At 44.7% G+C, this 18,428-nt stretch overlaps 1 protein-coding gene across 1 annotated transcript in view; it reads right to left on the bottom strand.

The window, feature by feature from the left end:
- LOC126327443 (uncharacterized) overlaps positions 1-17,890 on the bottom strand; it is a 43,006-nt gene extending 25,116 nt beyond the window's left edge. Inside the window, exon 1 of the mRNA XM_049995888.1 lies at positions 17,849-17,890. The gene's annotated coding sequence lies outside the window, so the exon portion shown is untranslated. The remainder of the gene's footprint in view (positions 1-17,848) is intronic.
- Between the last annotated feature and the right edge of the window lie 538 nt (positions 17,891-18,428).

Below are 18,428 nucleotides of genomic sequence, written 5' to 3'. Positions count from 1 at the left end.
AACCGTCTTCTCTTCAGAGAACCGGAAGCAATTATCCACACTCCATAAGTAGAGGCTGTGAACAACGCTGAAGGCAGCGCTCCAGGAGGCATGTTCTCTGGGCACTGCAATAGATCGCGAAGTCATTGACGAAGAGAGACCCAGAGACGTTAGATGGAATGCAATCCGTAATGGGATTGATCGCTATGGCAAAAAGGGCTATGCTCAAAACGGAGCCTTGAGGCACTCCGTTCTCCTGGAGGAAGACGGAGGACAATACGGAATCCACCAAGGACCCTAAACTTTCGATCTGTTAAAAAGGAATCAATAAAAAGGGGCACGCGACCACGTCGAAGAACACAGCTACCGTTTTGAGCTTTTGCAGAAAGTTGCTCATGAGGAACGTTGACAAGGTCACAAGGTGGTCAACAGCTGAGCTGCGTCAGGAAAGTCGCATCGAACATTGTTAAGTAGTCATCGAGATACAAGAATCCAAACCAATTGAGCGTTAACCATGCGCTGCATCACCTTACAGACACAGCTTGTAAGAGAAATGGGGCGGTAACTAGAATGAAGGTGTCTATCCTTCCCAGGTTTGAGTATGGTAACAACGATGGCTTCATGCCAACGCATGACCTTCAGTCCAGATGCGTTTATAGGTACGAAGAAGAAAGCATTTGCCTGCCGGAGAAAGATATGTTAGCATCTAAACGTGAATGCCATCTAGCCCCGGAGCAGAGGACCGGGAAAGTGCAAGTGCATGTTCGAGTTCCCGCATGGTGAAGGGGGCATTATGATCTTCCAGATTCAGCGAGTGGAAGGAAGGTTGCCGAGCCTCTTCTGCCTATTTTCTGTGAAGGAAGGCAGGGTGGTAATGGGCGGAGCTTGAAACCTCCGCGAAAAAGCGGCTGACGGCGTTGGAGACATCCACAGGGTCTACAAGTACCTCATTACCTGAAGTCAGGCCAGCTATCGAGGAGTAGGCCTTAATGCACGACAACCAGCACAGGCCACCCCAGACGACAGAAGGGGGAGTAGAACTGAAACGAGCTTGTGAAAGAGGCCCGAAGAGCTTTTTTGATGTCTTTGATGACTCGACGACATTGTGCTCAGAGCCGTTTGTAATAAATACAATTCGCCTGAGTAGGATGGAGCAGAAAGGTGCGTAAAGCACGTCGTCGAGCACTGATAGAATTTCTGCAAGCCTCATTCCACCATTGGACTGAAACGTGACGTGAAAAACAGGTAATACGAGGAATGGGACGTTTGGCACTATTGATGATAACAGCCATGAGGTATTCGAGTAACTGTCACAGCTGAGAAAATCTTGGTCTGGCAAGGTCGCCAGGGAGGAGTAATGTCCCCAGTCATCTTTCGGTATGTTCCAGCTCGGAGGACGTGGGGATGGGGTGTGGTGCAGGAGACCAACGACACAGGGGAAATGGTCGCTCGAATAGGTGTCAGAAAGGACATACCACTCGAAGCGACAGGCAAGATTGGTAGAACAGATCGATAGGTCCAAGTGGGAGTAGGTATGAGTAGAGTCTGAGAGGTAAGTCGGGGCGCCAGTATTGAGGCAGACAGGATTGAGATGGTTGAAAACATCCACCAAGAGGGACCCTCTCTGACAGGATGCAGAAGAATCCCAAAGGGGATGATGGGCGTTGAAGTCGCCAAACAATAAAAACGGCGGAGGAAGCTGAACAAACAGGTGCGTCATGTCAGACCGACTAACTGCGGATGACGATGGAGTGTAGACACTACAAACAGAAAAACTAAGAGCAGAAAGAGTAAAATGGACAGATATTGCTTGGAGTGGGGTTGTCAATGGGATAGGATGGTAATAGACATCATCCCAAACGAGCAACATGACCCCACCGTGAGCTGGAATACCGTCCACAGGGGTTAGGTGGCATCACTCGGAGGTATAGTGGGTAAAAGCAATACAGTCAGTTGGGTGTGACTTCGTTTCCTGGCGACCAATGACCAGCGGACAGTGCAGGTGTAGGAGCAGGAGCAGTCGAAATTCCTCCCAATTAGATCGAATACCTCTTATGTTCCAATGTAACAAAACCATCACATATCATTGAAAGGTGGAACAAAACGGGTGAAGAGCTGGTCACCTCGACGACCGCGGATGACCAGGTTTCGAAGGAACATCGCTGCCACCGTCGGGAGGCGGATCCTGTTCCATCCAGTCGTCGCCAGCTGCGGCCACATTCCTTGGTTGCGCAGGAGGGGCAGCATTGTCCGCTGGCGAGAGGCCTGCTGAGCGCCTGGCAGCAGAGCGTCCCAGCGAAATTGAAGATGGCTGGGAGCAGCGACTGTTGGATGGAGCATGAGACGAAACGCGCTGGGGTGGAGAGTGGGATAAAGAATTCTTTCTGAGGCCTTCTTGGAGGATTGATGAGTCACAGGGATGGTGGGCTGTAGGAGCTGGACCTGAAGAAAGTACCCATGCTCAGGGTCCTTTTTGAAAGCCAGAAATCGAAAGCCAGAGCCCGTAACCTTTCCCCGATGGACGTCTGAGAAGAGGAACGCTTCTCAGGCGGCGGCGGCGGAGAAGGAAGAAGGGTGGCCCCTGGGTCAGAGGGGGCAGGGGAGGCAGGGGAGGCAGAGGATGATTTGGAAGGGAGGGAATTGGGAGGCGGAGGCATAGACCACGGATGGGATGAGGAGGTGGAAGGGGGGGGGGCAGGATTGAGGTGAGGAAACTGCAGGAGTGGACATGACCAAAGAAAACGATGTTGTCAACATAAGGGGACGGAGGCGGTCAAATTTCTACCTGGCCTCAGAATAAGACAGACGGTCCAAGGTTTTCAATTCTTGCATCTTCTCCTTCAGATAGACGGGGCAGTCTAAAGTTCTACGCGAGTGGAGGCCAGGACAATTGACGCACCGAGGTGGTGGGCTGCATGTACGTCCCTCACGAAGAGGACGTCCACAATCGCCACAAAGGGGCTCAGCTTCACACAATGACGACATGTGCCCGAAGCGCCAACATCGAAAGCATCGCATAGAAGGCGGGACGTAAGGTCGCACGTCGCACAAGTACCACATCACCTTTACCTTCTCCAGAACATCCCCTCGAAGGCGAGGATAAAGGCCCCAGTGTCGATGCGACGATCTTTAGGGACACGCTGGACTCGCTGGACGAAATGCACGCCACAACGCTCCAGGTTGCTCATCAGATTGCTGCAGGAGGTTCAAATGGAAAATAATCCCTTACGTCCTATTGAGCGCCAGGTGTGGGACAATGGACACAGGGATGTCCCCTAGCCGGTCGCATGCCTGGAGCGCCGCTGACTGTGTAGCGGAGGTGGTCTTTATGAGAATGGACCCCGAACGCATTTTAGTAACAGCCTCGATTTCTCCATAGATATCCTCGATATGCTGTACAAAGAACATGGGCTTGGAGGTGGCGAAAGTCCCCCCCATCGGTCCGAGAACAGACTAAACAGCAGGGGAAGTATCTCGCCCCAAGCCGGCGAGCCTGTCAATCCTCCCAGGAGTGGCCAAGGGGGGAAGGCTGACGGACCAGAACCAGAGACAGAGATAGAACCTTTCCTCTTAGAAGACGCGGCCACAGAGCGACCTGATGCATGTTGACGTTTTATCTGCGAAACGTCCGCCGCGATGCCACCCACTCCGATCAGGGGCTCTCCCCACGGATGCCACCCAGCCTCAGCAAGGGCCACCTGGCAGAATGATCGTTGCCGGGAGTTCTGATGCTCTAGGTAGACGGGCATCTGCTCCTTGGCCTACGTGATGAGGGTGCAGCTCAGGTATCGGCAGTACTATCTCTGTGTTGTCAGGGGGCCACAACCTAGAGGGTACATGACGACCCAACCACAACGAGCTGGCTACCGTGCTGTATTTCGGGTGCCATGGAAAGTTCATCATGATCGAAGGTGCAGATGGGGACGCTCACCGGGCATAACCTGTGCAACCCATCAGGTGTTTAGGCCCAAATTGATGAACAGTGGGTGCAGTTACGACGCCGTTACGATGTGAAGTGTGAAGGTCTTAGTGCACTGAGGACCAGTCATACACCACATAAGGTGTCCTCCAAAAAGCTCGTACTTTGGTAGAATTTTGAGAAATGGAGGTGAAACCCCAATGGGGACCATCATATTGAAGGCCGAAACGGTTGAAACTACTCCTAGTCGCCTCTTACGACAGGCAGGAATACCTCGGGCCTATTCTTATCCCGGACCTGCAGGGGGAGAAGAGCAGCGTGACATATACAGGCATGCTAGAGGTACTGTAATATCTGAGCAAATCTTGTCTTCACTGTCGTTTCCATTTCGGGACCAATCGTTCCTTACTTTCCGAACAGCACTTGTAACCAGAATAACTCCTTTCATGTAAACTAAGAATTTTTTGAATATTTTATGTAATTCGATAAAAGCTTTTTCGCGTAGTTTGAGTCTAATGTACACTGCAAAAAACCTGTAAGTATTTGCAACATTAATCACGAAACACATCGTCCGCCACCTTGTGTCATTCTCGACAAATTAACCCAAGTGTTGTATTCTGAATCTTACATGATAACTTCGAAAATTTTATTTTCATCTCTTGTTCGGTTCGGTTATTTGGGGAAGGAGACCAGACAGCGAGGTCATCGGTCTCATCGGATTAGGGAAGGACGGGGAATGAAGTCGGCCGTGCCCTTTCAAAGGAACCATCCTGGCATTTGCCTGGAGCGATTTAGGGAAATCACGGAAAACCTAAATCACGATGGCCGGACGCGGGATTGAACCGTCGTCCTCCCGAATGCGAGTCCAGGGTCCAACTACTGCGCCATCTCGCTCGGTCATCTCTTGTTCGTAGATACTGCCGCATATACTGCGTGTCGCTCTACGGCCACAAATGATAATGAGGCTACTGATCCTACAGTTTTGTCCTCCTTACCCCATCAATCCAGTAAATTCAGGTAAGGGGCAGTGACTACAGGTATCAAGCATGAAATATGAGTTTAGATCGACAGTAAATGAACAATCACATTTTAATACCAGTTCATAAATTGATATTAGTGAGTAGTTGTTCGTTCACTCATGATTTTTATCATTAGTAGTGGCATATCTGAGCAAACAGCATCAGCTTTCTTCACAAGGTTTTGATTTTATGAACAAGCATTGCTTAAAGGGCTAATACAGACTTCTGCCTCATCTTGCCACTGTTTTGCACTATAAAACGGTATACGAGAGAAGGTAAGTGAAAAATCTGAATATATTTTCGTGTCTGCTTGAACAACGTCAATACCAAAGCCTTTCTACAGTGATAACACAGGTGCCCCTTCAGATCACCTAAGTTACGAGCTGTCGGGCTTGGCTAGCACTTGCATGGGTCCCCATCCAGTCTTCCGAGTGCTGTTGACGAGTGGTATGCACTGAGCCCTTGTGAGGCAAGTTGAGAAACAGTGTCTCCGGTCACGAAATCTGGCAACGGCTGGAGAAACTATGTTCTGACAACGCGCCCCTCCATACACGCAACCTATGACACCTGTAGGATGAGGATGACACGGCGGTCGCTCGGTGCCGTTGGGCCTCCAAGGCCTATTCGGGCAGATGTGTCAACGTCAGGAAGACACAGATTGAAAATGATACTGCATAATTGTCATTTCAGCAGTAATTTACAGTATCGTTATCTTTCAAAAATATGAAACAGTCCATGTAAAGGCTCGCGGTAAAGCGGAAGCAGGAAGCGTTTTGTTTTGTGTTGTGTTCTAGTGATACTTCGTGGCCATTGAGTTATAGTTAGGTAACAAACTAAAATCGGTAACGTTTGGCGTTCACTTAGCACAGCTTTAAAACATACTGACGAATAATCTGAGGTATCAACTTTCAGTACTCAAGAAGCACTCTCTCCAACAGGTCATGTAACACCCTGAACATATCATCCATGACTTACATTTACAGAACTGAGTGACTGGGCATTGCCTGAGACGCATAAAAACAGTTTCTAAGGAGTGTCTGAACAGTAGTATAAGGTACAAATGCATGACATGGATTTTACTCTTTAGTAGACCTCATATGCCAGAGGCCTTACGGGAATATAGTAACTGAAAACGAGTTTCAGCTGTACAATGGATTATAGCCTATAAATGGTGCCATTAACGACGTAATCATTAGGTTCATATGAAATGTTTTACCTCTAGTAGTACTGTGAAAGTCAACTTGTGTCAAGTTTGTACTCAGGGTGATTCCGCGATTATACAAACTCTCATGGACGGTGAATATATAAATTTGAGGAAAGGGACCCTACTCCGAAATGTTATAAGCGAAGATCATTGTCATACCTGTAACAGATGAATGCTTGTACCGGTACTGTTGCTAAGATTGTGGAACAGCCCATCGGAACGAATACTTAGGTGTACAGGTTGGTCTAACAAATTATTTCAATGCAAATGGCGTACGGTGTAATGTCATGAGCAATCCCGGTGTATAGTGCCTGTAATGTAGTAGACTGCAGGATGTGATGTTTTACGATGTTTGGTTTGTGGGGCGTTCAACTGCGCTGTCATCCGAGCCCATACAAAGTCCATGTTCTTACACAGACCATCTTTTTTTCACCCTCGAGTCTAGCCACTGTCACGAAAGAAGATGATGAAATGATGAGGACAACACAAACACCCAGTCCCCGGGCGGATAAAATCCCAACCCAGCCTGGAATTGAACCCAGTCAGCAACCCTAGCCACTAAATCACGAGCTGAAACTTCCTGGCAGATGAAAACTGTGTGCCGGACTGAGACTCGAACTCGGGACCTTTGTCTTTCGCGGGCAAGTTTTAATCTGCCAGGAAGTTTCGTATCAACGCACACTCCGCTGTAGAGTGAAAATTTCATTCTAAATCACGAGCTGCTAACACTGCAGTCTGTGTTTATATACTGAAACACTAACGTCGATCAGGCCTAAACAAATGAAGCTGTACCCAGTGACTAAAGCTGCATAAATTATTTTCGTTTCTGGGAAAGCAAATGGAAGCAGAGGAGCGAAAAGGTTGTACAGAAACAAATATTCGCGTAGAAGATATCCGGCTCACAGCTTATTTTCATTACTGTTCCAACGATTGAGTAAAACACGGAAATTGGTACCGCAGCACAACCGAGGAAGACGAATTACACAGACTCCTGTCTTACAACGTGCTGTGATTCCTCGAGTTATTTGCCTATAATGAGCACTAACAGTTCAACTTTAAATGGATATTTCGCGGGGCAGTGTGTGGCGACTAGTATGGGAAATGCAGTAAAACCCCTACCATGCACAGAAAGTGCATTTTTTGATTCCTGCTCACGTCTGATCCAGTGTCGTCTTCAGGTAGTGTCTTACAATCTATCGCCATTTTCTTTTACGTATGACGACTTCCATCAGAGATAGTATACTAAATAGTCGCAATAGTCATGTTTCAGCCTATGACAATCCACACGCTTTAGGTGCGAAGAGCTATCAACACACATCATCATTCAACGTATGGGCAGTAGTAGTCAATGATTCCGTAGTAACCCCGTTTATTCTTCCCCTAGTTTGAAGGAAGCAATGTGAACATTCTTCGTAAGATACCTCCCAGGTTCCTTGAACATATCCCACTTGCTATTCGCCAACAAATATGGTTCCAGCACGATGGAACCCCACCTCACATTTGACTGGTGGTTTGTGAATATCCAAATCAGACATTTCCTGAAGACCGGATGGGAAAGGAAGTCTTGTTTCCTCGTCAGCACGCCGACTTGATCAGACCCCACTTGCGTTCTTCTTGGTGGACCATTAGAAGAGTTGTGTACGAGACTCCTGTTCAGACTGAAGGTGATCTCCAGGCAATAACTCTGCAGCCTACGACACTTCATTCGACACTTTTATTACAATGGTACGACGATACTTTGTGCGACGAAACTAAGCATGCGAGAAGCTGGGGGACGCCATTTTGGCCATGTTTACGGCATCATCTTGTGTAACTTATGCAGGTAAAAGGAATTCATTCCTACTGCACCATCGACGGAGGATTTTCGGTCTTTGATAAAATTACTTGCACTGCTAGCAGGCGATCAACAGCGGAAATTATCTGGGGGTATTGGACAGTATTCATCAGGACTCTACATCTAGTGGCCAGCGTTCGGAAGTTGTGGCCCTCACTTTAAGCTCTGCACGAAGCTAATGTGGAATTTCAGTAGATTTTAGCTTATTACTTCTGACTCGGCCATTTCCTATCTAGCGTATCTTAACTCTAATTGATACACTTACCTTTCTAAATCATCCCTGGAAGTTTGACTTCCGGGAGGTCTATTTAGTTTCGAAGTGTTACAAGGGTGTCGCACGTACTCAATTACAGATATCGTACAAATTGGTGGGACATGCAGGGCTTGGCCAGAAATGAAGGTCATAGAAGTGGGAGCTCCATATGGCCGACTATTTAAAAAACATTTTTCATGGGGATTGGGCGAGGCATGAGCCAATTATGTTAGCGTAGTTGCCAGACAGCGGTGAGCACATAATAATCTTAGGGACGAGAGATTGAGCCTCTATATGGAAACTATTTCCGATGTTCATGTTACTTACACTGCGAGTGGGAAAGAATGCTCAAAATATTGTTATTAATATTTTCACCAAACGCGTCAAAAGGAATGGCAGATGAAAATTGCTATTTGCAAATTTCCAGTAACTGATAACGCGAGCACGAGATCTTCGTATACGAAATTAGGTACTTCTGTTATTTTACAGTTGATTTACACCCGCTAAGGCGATATGAATCATAAAAACCAGAGAATGATTTTATCGGCATCTTTCACGCGTTATAAACGGAATAGTTTTACAATTACATGGTGCTTTTGAAGTATCTTCAGAAAAACATGTGGTTTAGAATCATGAAAGGTGATCCTTCATCGGAGAGTTTGGCAGCAAACTCGGTGTATCGAACTACAATCCCTCCTATTTGGAGAGTCATTGTGGACGCTCTAGGTATTATCAGTTTCTGAAAATTTATTTGCAATCCCAAATTTTCCTGTGCCTCTCCTTTCCAGGCTTTTAATGAAAACAATATAGTATATCATGCAATGTTCCGGTTTTATGGAATGTAATGCAAGTAAAAACTAGAAAATATTTTCCGCACAAGAACTCCAACCCACAACTTCGCGATTACACTTCTGTATTCTTTCCACTGCACCAAGCGCTAACTGGAAACAACGCTAACATGTGTAAATGGAAGGTGGAGGGGGAAGAAAGGAAAGGAGCTAATGATATCAGCTCTAACAGCATTTTATTTGGAATCAACGGCGACGAGTGAAAATGTGTGCCGTGATGGACTGGGACTATAATCTGGAAACTCCTGTTACTAGGCAGCTGCCCTAACCAGTGCCACGCGGAAACTGTTCATCGCAAATGCGCCGAATTTCTTGGCACGCTCCCGCCCGACCCAAACTCCTATCTAGCGCTCCCTCTCCCAAGTCCCCATGCTCGCTAAAGGTCGGAAAGGTCGGACGTAAGTGTGCATCCGAAGTAGATTCATTGCCCATCGAGGCGAATCAGATGAATGCGTGGTCTCTTTTCTTTCAGAAATATCCGACAACTCTTGAATCCCGATGCTGCTGGTAACAGTTACTTCACTTTCCTTTCTCCCCTCCACCTTCAATTTGCACAATGTGTGTCACAGCTACGGATTCGCTCTCACATTTCTGTCGCTTCCATTTTTGATCAAGCGCTGCATATACCATAAATATGAACGAAATAGGTGATGAGCAGTCGTTGTTTCCTTGTTAGTAAGAGAATACGGAATAAAATACTGCTTTTTTATGTGATCGACAACTGTCCGTCACAAGGAGCTCAAAGCATAGTTCTTAATGATGTGAAGCTTCTATTCTCGTATTGTTCTGTGGTACGTACGGAAGTGACTGCGTCAGAAAACAGTAACGAAGCAGTGTAACATCTACAGATAATCGACGCTTGGTGCATGGGTTGGCAGCTGAAGCTCATAGTAAATAATTGCCACGTATCGTGCAGAGAGAGTCGGCCAGACGAGTCGCTGCTCCATCGCAAGATTGGCAATAAATCGCAACAACCGTAAAATACCTATGCGTTTACAATCGGAATTTCTAAATTGGAAGGACTACAAGAAGTAATTGTTGGTAAAACAGATATGACCATATTCAAAGGAATATTGCTACGGAGATATACGTTATGGATGAAGGTGTTTACAAAATACCCGACCGACTGAGTCGTCGTCCTGTCGAAGTCCCACCAGTTAGGACCCCTAGAGCAGCTGCAGTATACAGAGTGGTCCACTGATCGTGACCGGGCCAAATATCTCACGAAATAAGCATCAAACGAAGAAACTACGAAAAACTAAACTTCTCTAGCTTGAAGGGGGAAACAAGATGGCGCTATGATTGGTCCGCTAGATAAAGCTGTCATAGGTCAAACGGATGTCAACTGCGTTCTTTAAAATAGGAATCCCCATTTTTTATTACATATTCCTGTAGTAAATAAAGAAAAGTTAATCTATTATTTGGTCCACATTTTCCGCTTTGTAATAGACGGTGCTGTAATAGTCACAAACATATGGGTCAATTTTAGACGAACAGTTGGTAACAGGGAGCTTTTTAAAATTAAAATATGGAACGTAGGGACATTTGAACATTTTATTTCGGTTGTTCCGATGTGATACATGTATCTTTGTGAACTTATTTGGGAAAGCATGCTGTTACAGCGTAATTACCTGTAAATCCCACATTAATGCAATAAATGCTCACATTTATGTCCTTCAGCCTCAATGCATTTGGCAAAACGTGTAACGACATTCCTCTCAAGAGCGAGTAGTTCGCCTTCCGTAATGTTCGCACATGCATTGACTATCCGCTGACGCATGTTGTCAGGCTTGTCGGTAAATCACGATAGCAAACATCCTTCAAATTTCCCCACAGAAAGAAATTCGGGGACGTCAGATACGGTGAACGTGCGGCCCATGGTATGGTGCTTCGACAACCAATCCACATGTCATGAAATATGCTATTCAATACCGCTTCAACCGCACGTGAGCTATGTGCCGGACATCCATCATGTTCAAAGGACATCTCCATTCTGTCATGTTGTGAAACATCTTTTTGTAGGATTCGTAGAACATTACGTAGGAAATCAGCATACATTGCACCATGTAGATTGCCATCGATAAAATGAGGGCCAATTATCCTTCCTTCCATAATGCCCGCACCATACATTAACCCACGACGGTCGCTGATGTTCCACTTGTAGCAGCTATCGTGGAGTTTCCGTTGCCCAATAGTGCATATTATACCGGTTTACGTTACCTCTGTTAGAGAATGGCGCTTCGCCGCTAAACAGAACGCGTGCTAGAAATCTGTCATCGTCCAGTAATTTCTCTTGTGCCCAGTGGCAGAACTGTACACGACGTTCAAAGTCGTCGTCATACAATTCCTGATGCATAGAAACTTGGTACGGGTGCAATCTATGTTGATGCAGCATTCTCAAAACCGACGTTTTTGAGATTCCGATTCTCGCCCAATTTGCTACTGATGTGGGGATTAGCCGCGACAGCAGCTGAAACACCTACTTGGGCATCATTTGTTGCAGGTCGTGGTTGACGTATCACCTGTGGCTGAACACTGTTTCCTGAAATAACTTAACTATCTACCTCTATCTACATCCATACTCCGCAAGCCACCTGAAGGTGTGTGGCGGAGGGTACCTTGAGTACCTCTTTCGGTTCTCCCTTCTATTCCAGTCTCGTATTGTTCGTGGAAAGAAGGATTGTCGGTATGCTTCTGTGTGGGCTCCAATCTCTGATTTTATCCTCATGGTCTCTTCGCGAGATATATGTAGGAGGGAGCAATATACTGCTTGACTCTTCGGTGTAGGTATGTTCTCGAAACTTCAACCAAAGCCCGTACCGAGATACTGAGAGTCTCTCCTGCATAGTCTTCCACTGGAGTTTATCAACTCCGCAACGCTTTCGTGATTACTAAATGATCCTGTAACGAAGAGCGCTGCTCTCTGTTGCATCTTCTCTATCTTCTCTCAACCGTATCTGGTACGGATCCCACACTGCCGAGCAGTATTCAAACAGTGGGTAAAGCGTACTGTAATCTACTTCCTTTGTTTTCGAATTGCATTTCCTTAGGATTCTTCCAATGAATCTCAGTCTGGCATCTGCTTTACCAATGATCAACTTTATATGATCAGTCCATTTTAAATCACTCTTAATGCGTACTCCTAGATAATTTATGGAATTAATTGCTTCCAGTTGCTGACCTGCTACATTATAGCTAAATGATAGATCTTTCTTTCTATGTATTCGCAGCACATTACACTTGTCTACATTGATTCAATTGCCACTCCCTGCACCATGCGTCAATTCGCTGCAGATCCTCCTGCATTTCAGCACAGTTTTCCGTTGTTACAACCTCTCAATATGCTACAGCATCATCCGAAAAATGCCTCAGTGAACTTCCGATGTCATCCACAAGGTCATTTGTGTATATTGTGAATAGCAACGGTCCTACGACACTCCCCTGCGGCATACCTGGTATCACCTATCGGGCGAACGGTCCGGACACTTGGATGATGTCCATGATACCGAGCAGCACACATAGCACACGCCCTTTGGGCATTTTGATCACAATAGCCATACATCAGCACGATATCGACCTTTTCCACAGTTGGTAAACGGTCCATTTTAACACGGGAAATGTATCACGAAGCAAATTCCGTCCGAACTGATGGAATGTTACGTGATACCACTTATACGTTTGTGACCATTACAGCGCAATCTATCAAAGTGAAAGAAGTGGTTCAACTAAAACATTCATTTTCTTTACGTACTACACGAATATGCAATAATAAATGGGGGTTCCTAATTAAAAACGCAGTTGACATCCGTTTGACATATGGTAGCGCCATCTAGCGGGCCAACCATAGCGCCATCTGGTTTCCCCTTCAAGTTAGACGTGTTTCCTTCTTTGTGGTTTTTTTCGTTTTATGCTTGTTTCATGAGATATTTGGCTTTGTCACTATCAATTGACCACCCAGTATACAAAAAAGTGCTTTTCGTTCTTCATTGCTTTGTTTAGGAAGTATGGAAGTATTACAGAGATGACACTCCTATTGCACGCGCTAATATACATAGGCATCGCGCGTAAAGAAGAGATTTACTGTTAAAATTGCTTGAATGGAAGTTCCAAGGAGTCACGAACATATCAATTTCTCTCTCGTATAATTGACGAACTAATCGTGACAGGAAGAGAGAAACTTGTAGAGATTCTAATTGAGAGTCGCTCTTCCTATGCACGTTTTGTGAATGACGTCTGACAGCGGGTAATAACGGTGGTACCGTATCTACTATCCACCACATCCTAAGTTGTCTTGCTTTACGCAGGATGTGTCTCCTAAAAATCGCGCACACTTCCTGTGTGTCTTTCGGCAGTATTCGCTACATCGTTTGTGCAATATATAGCTGGTGTCCACCCAAAAAAACGCTGCTTATCACGTCGCTCACTCGCATAGTGCCCAGGGAAGGCTGCGCTTTATTTTACGCCACATACCATTTTTTAATTGGGATTATATTTGCCCATTCGACAGAACGGCCCAAAGTATTGTGATATTCGATATCGATGTGTGTTAACAGGGCCTAAGACACGAAGAATGACCAGTTTATCAGCACACCACAGCTCTGGCCCGCGCTTACTGCTACCGCTATGTATGTGTGTTTCCTACCTGCTGAAATACTGATTTTGTCTTCGTCTTTGACTATTAGTGCTAATACATACCGATAAAACTAATAATCCACCAGACTAATTTGGGACCGCTCTATCGAACAGGAATTTAAAACACCAAGTTAAATTCGTTCTGTTTGTAGTGGGAAACACACCGACGCTTTCTAACTGCACTGGGCGTCGTAAGAAAGACCTAACAAGCAAGATTTGTTTGGGCTCATTTCAGCTACACCTTGAAAAAATGACTCGAAATACCTTAGAAAATTCAGCTAACGAGCCATGGAAGAGACATCCGGTGTAGATGTGTATTTGAGACCGACTGGCAGCAAGGCGTAGTTTAGTGAGAGGTGTAACTTAAATACCGTGATATTCTCGAAAACTGTAGCAATCACAGAGAAATGGCTTGAGTTAGAGAATAATGGAAATGAGAGTAACTAATAGTAGACAAAAGATTAGATGTGGGGGAAATTTGCTTAACTCTTAGACAATAGGGGATTGGAGGTGAGGACGAAGCGGGGGTGAAGTACGGGTGAAATGGTGGTACGTTGGGGGAAGGAGTGATTAAGATTGCTAGATATCTTTAAGGGGAGCTGGAGGGGGTGGGTGTTCTACATTCTTTGATATTGATCATTTGACTTTACAGAATACATATCAAAGATCAGACATTAAGATCGTAATCCGTAGAAATGCTGGAGAACTACGACGAACTGCGTTCAGCATTTTGGAAGAATGGGACGAAACTGATTTTCTGACGCGGTCGTCAAATAGTTGACAGTACTAATTTAATGAAGGAGGTAGTAACACTGGACTACAGTATTAGTGTCGTAGATAGAGAGGCACAAATTATGTGACAAGAGGAAAATATTTAAATGAGCTTGCAAATTGTTACCAAGCATGAAGAGCGAAAATGTGAAGTAAGCGGCACGTAAATATATTTACAAAGAAATGGTACGAAAAATTGAAGTGGAAGTGAAGGAGAGATAATGTATGTTGACATAAATTGTAGAGTCTTAAGAGGTAAAATACTCCTGGGAGATTTCGTTAAGTTTAAAGGGATATCACTCAAATAAGATACTTCCGAGGGTGGTCGCAGAAGAAGTGCTGTCAAGAATCACAGTAAGAAGAAACGTACTGTAAAGTGACTTTATCAGAGTGACCCAACATTGAAATATGACAAAATAAGTAAGCAGCTGTCGAAGATAAACCTTCGAACTAACACGACGCGAAGTTACTGAGGAATATTGTGTTGAAGCTTACTAGATTCTTCAGAATATGAGCACAGTAAGACAGTAACAACGCTTACAGAGTAGTTGGCTGTTCCAGATTAAATTACTACTCTGCACAGTGAAGAGAAGAACAGAGGAAAGCCACGATAATTGCCCGGCGTTTGCGGACTTAGAAAAGAAAATCACCAATTACACTGACTTTTTGATCATTTGGCCAGGTATGTTATTAAATGTCTATGTTAACATGGTATTAACATTCTGAGAGATACCAAATACTATGAAGTTTAAATTGGAAATGACAAGCAAGACAGCCAAGTCGGAGGATCCCGAAGCTCAGCCTGAACTCTGTGGTCAATGCCAGCCCGCTGATCGACTGTTCGAACGATCCTGTCCGCTGGAGCAATGCTGTTGCTGGAGAACGTCAGAGCCCCCAATCATCGAACGTCGTCAATATGACGGGCCACACGTCCATGGTGTGGTATTTGTAGCAGAGGAGCAGTAGATATCCACAAACAACCGTAATTTGTTATTACTCTGAAAATTACAAACGCCGGTATCTCAGCTAGAATTAAAATTTTAAAATGCGTACGATTGCCATAAACTGAATTAATGTAGATCAAAATCGTCGTTTCAATACAAAAAAAAAAATTAACACGGGAGTCGGCATGGAAGCACTGTAGAGATGGACGACCTTGGGGAAGTTGGTCTGAGAAACTATAAATCCTTGATGACTTTACAAAACCATGAATTATGGAACTGCTCTTTCGAGACGGCTGCTACATTATGGACTTGATACGGAAAATAAAAGAACCGCTTTCAGCAGAATGTGACAGGACCGGAATAATGAAATCAAGCCTACAAAAATACTGCTTACGAACACCCCCCCCCCCCCCCCCCCACCGCTCAAGCAACTATTACCGACATAGTCGTGTAACGAAATGATGAAAGCTTTGTAAGACGACCAACATAATCTTGCATCACTAAACTAGCTTTACGTAGTTACAAAATATAGGAGCGTGTGGCTTTTCAACGTAGCAGATCAACTAGTATTCTCAAAAGCAACCAGTGCAGAGGCAAGGGGGTGCTCGTCAAATCGAAGAAAAATTTCGCATCAAGCACAGATGTAAGAAGCTGCACGGAAGCATGGAACGAACGGACATTCCAGGAGATCTGTGAATATTTCCAACGCTGAGATCCTTGCTATGTGTAGAGTGGCTGGGAAATTCATGGGAAGTTAGAAAATTGTGACTTTGCATCAGTTACGAATATATTCTCACGATCTGTAACGTTTAATGCACGCGAACACATAATTAACTTTAGACAATACGATGTCTGCAATGCAAAATCCTGTCTAATCCCCTCCAATTCGGAATATCGTGGAAAACCCAAATCAGGGTATTTTATCTACGTTTTGAAACGATGATGGATTCGATGAAAGGGTGTACTGAAGGTGCTAGTCTCATATTTGATGGGTAAGTAACTTCCCACGATACTTTTGGTTTAATTTTCCCGATTTTCCTTGCTTATTTCCATCGTTAGCGAATCGGGGCAAGAAAATTATATCCCCATTATAAACGGCTAAAGAACTTTTAGTACAGAGTACCACAATCAGTGTAGTTAACGACAGTCGCCTCAATTACATTCCAAGACACCCAGTTTTTGGTCACAACACTGATTCAGAGCATGTATTTAAAAGCGGTTTCGACTAGGAGTCCTAACCTGTTATTTTACTGCAGCCTCAACGGAAGCGCTACGATCAGTCATGGAATATGTAAAACATCATTAGAATTTATATTTATAGGTAATTTACACACAGTAACATATCTCATCAGTTAACGATACTTTCATGTGGTGTATGAATTTTCCTACGGCAAATCTGTAGAAGATACATACTGGAGTAGCTTTTCTTTAGACACTATTAGAAGATTATGTGACAGAAGTATTTTACTTGAAGCAATGTGTAACATGAGTATCCGAAAAGAAAATCTTTTGGCACATCTGACTCATGAAGTAAGTTTCCACAGTTAAGTTCATTAAAATTCGGTACTTCCTAAGTGAACGGCTTCGATACAGGTACTGGAGTTAACGCGAAAGCTCTTCTCCACCTGGGATGAATTGCTAGAAACAGTACTACCTGACAGTGACACTATCGTCTAAGTAATAGCACAAACGGTAAATGCCAAAGCTCATAAGAGCTGTGGTAGCTCATGATATTAACTGTTTGTAAAAACTTGAGCAATTATCCTTGTTACAGGTAACAAGCACCAAAGTCTGGCACGGTTGAAATTTAAGTACTGCACATTAACTGGCATACTGATGGATCTATAAAGTGATAGTTAATCACTTGCCTGGTGTTATATTTTCTATCTTCCGACTGAAATGATGCTATATTTTTACATCAAAAACGAAATCGTCAAATCTGCTATAAATCCACACTCTCACGATCAAACAACCATGTCTAATAAAACCATATCACCTGGTGTTCGGAGATAGCGACGACTGAACAGGCGCAGCCACCGCCAAAACAGGTTCCTCCAGTAACTGTGTGCTCTTCTCACTCTCTCTCTACGGACTTCCGCTAATAAATGATGCTTTGTTTACCTCCCTACAGATACTCACGCTGCGCCCTCTTACAGCATTGAGAATAACTATGTTGCAATGTCTGACTCTGATAAATTACAAACCGTTTACGTGTGTGTGTGTGTGTGTGTGTGAGAGAGAGAGAGAGAGAGAGAGAGAGAGAGAGAGAGAGAGAGACAGTGTGTGTGTGTGTGTGTGTGTGTGTGTGTGTGTGTGTGTGTGTGTGAGAGAGAGAGAGAGAGAGAGAGAGAGACAGTGTGTGTGTGTGTGTGTGTGTGTGTGTGTGTGTGTACCCGTTGTTGCAGTGAAAATTTTCTTAAGGGCCCAACACAAGCACCAACCGACCAATTGCGTGTACCGCCAACACGAGTCCCGACGGCCTTTCCTCAGACATCACAGCTCCACAGTGACAAAAGACAAACTTCTATGGAACAGCCGACAGCACAACACATGGCACAATGGGTTGAAGTGGTCGGGTGCTAGCTGTGTTCGTACCCAACCGACTGCCCGACAAGAAAATTGGTCTGCTGGTCTCTGTCAGAACGTCTACACATGTCCAGTTCGTCGGTCGGTTCACTGTCAAAACTGCTTTCATAAATCTTATACAGAAGCTGAAACCATTCTCTAACTTTTATGGAACCCTTCATGCAAGCAGCAGTGCAGTACAGGTCCTAGTTTTCTTTTTAAGAAATGAGAATGATGTAAAACAGAAAGAGAGACTACATAAAATCTAAATTAGAATTGTTGGAAGAGAATACAAAGGAAAGCCAATCGCGAAGCGTTATTACACCTCATGTTAGTCTCACTCGAATCAGCTTGCAGTATTTTCGTACTTTAGCAGTTTTAACGCAGCAGCTGTGTGTGTGTGTGTTTCGGAGGGGGATGCCACCCACTCGGTAATAAGGGAGGAAGAACTTACAGAACT

Source organism: Schistocerca gregaria, chromosome 2 (assembly GCF_023897955.1).
Source record: "Schistocerca gregaria isolate iqSchGreg1 chromosome 2, iqSchGreg1.2, whole genome shotgun sequence".
NCBI classification, from domain to species: domain Eukaryota; kingdom Metazoa; phylum Arthropoda; class Insecta; order Orthoptera; family Acrididae; genus Schistocerca; species Schistocerca gregaria.
Note: the sequence above shows the minus strand (reverse complement) of the source record. Positions and strands in the feature narration are given on the sequence as shown.